A 6,000-nucleotide genomic window follows, 5' to 3' on the forward strand; every position below is an offset into this window, starting at 1 on the left:
TTTTTTCACAGCACAATTCAGTTGCCATTTATTTGTAAAAATATTCAAGGAACATTTGTTGAGATTTGTAAGATGTATTAAATCCTGAGCTTACGGTAGATTGTGTAGAGGTGGACAAGAAAAACGCTCCTGTAGTCTAGAGGGAGAAACACTTAACTATCAGGGTGCTGAGTGTAGAGTACAGGATAATAGAAGAGCATAAAGGTCAGGGACTACCCATAACTAGAGATGGAAGGAGGAGGATTCATGGAAATAAATGTCACTTGAGGCAAATACCCTTTACCTCACTTTTCCAGTCTTCAGTGCGCCACCAGACTGTACCTATTAGAACTTAAAAGTGAGGCAGAAAAGAACCATACCACAAAGCTGCCAAGGGTCAGTCAGTGTATTGTAGTGACTTGGCCTTAATTACAATTCTTTTTAGGGCAGAAGTAGGACTGAGGATGTATCCCAGTGGTAGAGCACAGTCTCGGCATGCACAAACCTCTGGGTTGGTTCCCCAGCACCACAGTTTAAAAAAAAAAAAATTAAGGTCAGAAATTAATTTGCAGAAAATAGCCAAAAGTGTGTTGTATGAAAGAGACCAAAGTATTACCCTTTACCCCATGGCAATGTAAATGATCAGTGTCCTATAAAAATTCAGTGTGCCTTGCTGGGGTTAGAACTTTAATTTTCTAATGTTTCATTCTCTTTCCAAGAATTTCCTTCCCCCAACTTTTCAACTGGCTATATACTCAGGAGAGGGGTGATCACCTGTTTTCTTCTTTGAAGGAGTTTGCCATCCTACTGGTTTAACAGTGGTCCACTTTATGCTTGGACTGTAGCCCTTGCTGCTTTGCCATTGAAACTTATTTTTTTAAAAGGACATGTTTCTTTCTCCTCTCCTTGCTTGTCCCTAATCTCCCCTCCCCAATCTCAAGGGAAATAGGATTACCTTTGTTCCTCATTTTAGGTGGATTTATCTGTCCTTGAATACATACCCACCATAAGAATAAAATAATACAGACTTTGGGTATGGTACCAGAAGATCTCAGAAATGACTATTACAACTCTAACACAAAACATGTGGAATGTAGCCTTTGAATCACTTCTTTAAAAGCCCCTGTTCCTACTGATGGGCAGAATCAGTCTCTAGGACAGAAGTCCCCTGTGTTTCTCCTTTGCCAGCAAAGCAATAAATCTTCTTTTTCTTTTTTTCCCAAAGCTGGCCATGTCTTCATTATTGGATTAGCATTGAGGATGGACAAGGCCCGACCTTTCAGCAACACTGGTTCCTTCATTAATGGGTTAAGATGGAACTTTGACCTGTGTTCACCATGTGTTTATATGCATGTTATGTTTCTATTACATTTTGAACAATATACTAATACCTGATCCAATCCACTTCCTACATCTGTGTTAGTCAGTTTTTCCTCACTGTGACCAAAATACCTCACAAGAACAACTTTGAGGAGCAAAGATTTATTTTGGCTTATGGATCTCAGAGGTCTCAGTCTGTGATTGGCAGCTTCACTGCATTAGCCTGAGGTGAGCAGAATGTCATGGTGGCAGGGCATGGAGGATGAAAGCTGCTCAGCCCAAGGCATCCTAGAAGTAAAGAGGGAGTGGGAGAAAGAAGCCTGAAAGAAGATAAACCTTTCCCAGGGCATGACCCCAATGACCTACTTCCTCCGACTAGGTGCCACCTCCCAGTAATCCATTGAGCATCAGTGGATTAGTCCCAGAATGAGGTCAGAGGCCTCATAATCCAATCACTTCCCTGAAGCCCCACCTCTGAACACATGAGACTTTGGATGGTGGGGGTGGTGGGGGCAGTATTCCAGATGCAAACCAAGAATACTCTTTGTCTCCACCTTGAGAAGATTGTTTTGATGAGTTCAACTTAATATAATTTGAATAAAAATATCCAGAGTGTGAATTTAGAATGCTAACTATGCTTTCCCCCATTCTGATATCCTTCATGTGTCTTCTCTGTCTAGTTTTGAAGGACATGGTGATTGCTTGGTATTGGTGGAGTAAGAGAGTGAGAGGCAAGCCAGGCTGTTTCCTGTTGCACAAATTGTAAGGGCATCAAGTATCACTGAAAAAGTAACAAGACAAGAGAACTGTATTTACCAGAACAACTTTCAGAGAAAGAAATTCTCTGATCAGTTGTTTGGGGTAGGACTGCTCACACCTCAGGTAAGAGCTAGCAAGACAGGACCCAGAAGCTGAGACATTTGTGTTACCAAAGGAAGGGAATAACAGACTGAACTTGAGCTGCAGCTGCCCTGCAAAACTTTCTGGGGTCTACATGAATGGTGATGAACAGGTGATGAATTTTAAATAACAAAGATTTATCTACATCTACTTTGATCAGAACACTAGTCTAGATGTTGATACACTTGAACAAGATAGATACTGCAGTGGGGGAAAAACTGGCAGAGAGACTGCCCTCATGTAGACATCAATCTAAGGAGGGATGACAAATAATAGAATAAGTAAATAAAAGTGTATGTCAGATGGAATTAAGTGCCAGGAAGAAAAATAAATTAAATAAAGCATTTGGGAAGTAGGACTGAGTGTTACTAAACATAGGGGTGTCAAGCCAGATCCCTGTGGCAAGTTGCCAGGAGCAGAGACATTCAGGTAGGAAAGGAAACCTAACAAGATTATCAATCAAAGACTCTGGGATAGGATCAGAGGGGCTGGAGACCTACACTCTCATAAAGATAGTGAGACCTGAATTCAAAGATGAAGTAAGGCAGGGCTTGGTGGCACACACTTTAATCCCATCAGCTCAAGAGGCTGAGGCAGGAGGATCGTGAGTTCAAAGCCAGCCTCAGCAAAAGCAAGGCGCTAAGCAACTCAGTGAGACCCTGTCTCTAAATAAAATACAAAATAGGGCTGGGGATGTGGCTCAGTGATCCAGTGCCCCTGAGTTCAATCCCTGGTACTCACCCAACGCCCACAAAAAAACATGAAGTGGGGGCCTATATTTGCAGTCCATTATAAAGACTTTAGGATTTAGTTCTGAGAAAAATGGAATATAATTTTAGTGTTTTAAACTGAAAAGGAATATGAGCTAGCTTAAGCTTTAAAAAGATCATTCTGTGTACTATGTAGAAGGATTGGAAAAGGTTGAGTGAAAGGCAGAGACTGCAAGAGCTGTAAGGAGATTGATATGATTAATGTGAGGTCATCCTCAAATTCCCTGGTCTCTGCCCTCAGCATTCTGTATCATAGTGGTTTAAGTGACTATCTCTTCATCTAGGCTCCAGACAAGAGATGAAGGGACTTATAATAGAGATTGGGAGAAGAGATTAGATTCTATCCATACTGTATCTGAAGGCTGACACATGGCATTTTTGATTTTTTAAAAAACTACAAAATGTTCAGTGAGATGTCCAGTACAACATACCTGCAGGATATTGTTATCAAGAATCAGATTTCAGGGGCTGGGGTGGTAGCTCAATGGTAGAACGCCCACCTAGCACATGCAAGGCCCTGGGTTTGAGCCTCAGTACCACATAAAAATAAATAAATAAAGGCATTGTGTCCAACTACAACTAAAAAATAAATATTAAAAAAAAGAATCGTATTTCAGGAGCCCCATTCTAGGTGAACTGCAAGAAAAGGGTGATCCATTTAGTTCACTACAGTTATAAACTCAGAATATACCTTAATAATAAAAATGAGTAATGCTGCCTGAACAGGATTGGTAAGGGTCATCTGAAATGCCTTCCAAAGTCATGTAGTGGGGGATGAGGACAGGCAGAGAAGCATTCAGGCATTATTTCTAATTTGAACACATGTAGAAGTTGCCTTCTCAGAGGTCTCCTTATCTGACTAAAAGCGGCAACTTCTGGCAAATGAGTATGCTATACATTTTCTTTTCAGTCAGGTCTACTCCCAAGAAGAAACCCAAAATAAATTTATCATAACTCCCCTCTCAGGTGTAGTTTCTTGGCTTTAAATAAGATGGAAAGAACACATGGTTTTGGAAAGAACACATGGTTTTGGCATAAATGTGTATTAACGAAAAGTTTTCAAATCTTCTCTTTATTCTCCCCAAATCCCATTTATTTTTCCTTTTCTTTTTTTTTTTAATTTAATTTTTTTAAATTTTTATTTATTTTTTTTAGTCATACATGACAGTAGAATGTAATTTGACATATAATACATACATGGAATGTACATACATCAATCATATTGTCTTTTCTTTTTCTTAAGAGGAGGAAAAGTTTATCTTGGTTCAGGATTGGAGGTCTCCATCCATAGGTTGTTGACTCCATAGCTCTAGGCACAAGGTGAGGCAGAGTACCACAGGGAAGGGTTTGGTGAGAAACTGCTCCCCTTGTGGCAGGCAGGATATTTGTCTCTCTTAAAGCAACCTATTTGTGCTGTGTTTTGTTTTGTTTTGTTTTTGAACAGAAATCATTTTCCCCCCTCTCCTTTTTCTTTACCAAGTTAGAAATAGAAGCTTCTAACTTTGACCATTTTGTGAACTGGCTAATTCTTTTATTAGTTGTCCCTTTCATATAAATAAACCTTTTTCCTTTTAATCTGTCATTTATTAGTTTAATTTGTAAGCCCCAGGTGTTAAACATACGAGGTGTTACGGTTTGGATCTGAAATGTCTCTCAAGGCTTGGTCCCCAGTGCAGCAATGTTCAGAGGTGGGGTTTTGGGAAACTGATTGAATCCTGAGAACTCTGATCTCATTGATGGACTAATCCATTGATAGATGCATGATTTAATGGACTTTTGTATGATAGTGGAAACTGTGGGAGGTAGGGCCTAGTTGGAGGAAGCAGGTTACTAGATGGATGCTTCACAAAAGTATATTATGTCCCCCAGCCCCTTCCTAGCTCACTTTCTCTTTGCTTCCTGGCTGGCTGTGAGGTGAACATCATCCTTCACCACAAGCTCCCACTTCTGCTGCGGCCCAAAGAAATGGAGCCAGCTGACCTTAGACTGAAACCTCTGAAACTGTGAGCCACAATAAATCTTTCCTCCTTTAAGGTGATTTTCTCAAGTATTTTGTCACAGCAATGGAAAACTGACTAGCACAAAAAAGTAGAGGGAAACATTTTATTTCCTGACAAGGGTGATAAAGGGAATTGGTGAATGGTGAATAAAAAAAAAAAATGAAAAATGACAAGATTGGATAAGGCATGGGGAAGTTTGGAGATATTGATTTAGTCAATGATGCTTTCAAGCTTTTAATAATTAGAATAATGTGATAGTTTGGATACTGCATAGATTGGCTTTGTAAGGGTAGTCCTACTAAGATCTTTTAATTTTTTTCTTTCACTAGGTATAAATACATTACAATTTTTTTCTTTCTTTTTCTTTTGGTACCAGGGATTGAATCCAGGGTCACTTAACCACTGAGCCACATCCTCAATTCAGCCTCACTGCTTGAATAATTCAAAGAGCTATGTGTTAAAGGGTTGGTCACCAACCTGTTGTACTAGTGGAAAGTGGCAGCAGTTTTTAAGGGATGAGGCCTAGTTGGAGGAAGTTAGATTGTTGGGAGTGTTCGCTTGCAAGGGATATTGGGACCCTTCTGTTCTCCTCTCTCTCTGCTTCCTGGCCACCATGATGTGAGTAGTTTTCTCCACCACTGTCATCTCATCATGATGCTCTTTATTCTTACCACATGTCCCAAAGTGACAGAGACAACTGACCATGAACTGAAACCTCAGAAACAATGAGGCCAAATAACAGTTTCCTCTCTTTAATTTCTCTCAGGTATTCGATATGGTGATAGAAAGCTGACTAACGTGTGCCTTTTTCCATTATATTTTTTTTATTAAAACAACATAATTTAATAAATTCTAGTAGCAAGCAAGAAAATTTTCAGTATTAGGTAACACGCTATGCTACCAGTACCTTTAGAAGATGATACAGAACTTAATCATTCAGAAACTGGAAATAAATATCATGGTGCATTTTTCACAGATTAGGCATTACCCCTTGGAGAAAAAAATAATCTTTAAAAACCTGCCAACTAGTG

Source organism: Marmota marmota, unplaced genomic scaffold (genome assembly GCF_001458135.2).
Source record: "Marmota marmota marmota unplaced genomic scaffold, marMar, whole genome shotgun sequence".
Classification (NCBI taxonomy): Eukaryota; Metazoa; Chordata; class Mammalia; order Rodentia; family Sciuridae; genus Marmota; species Marmota marmota.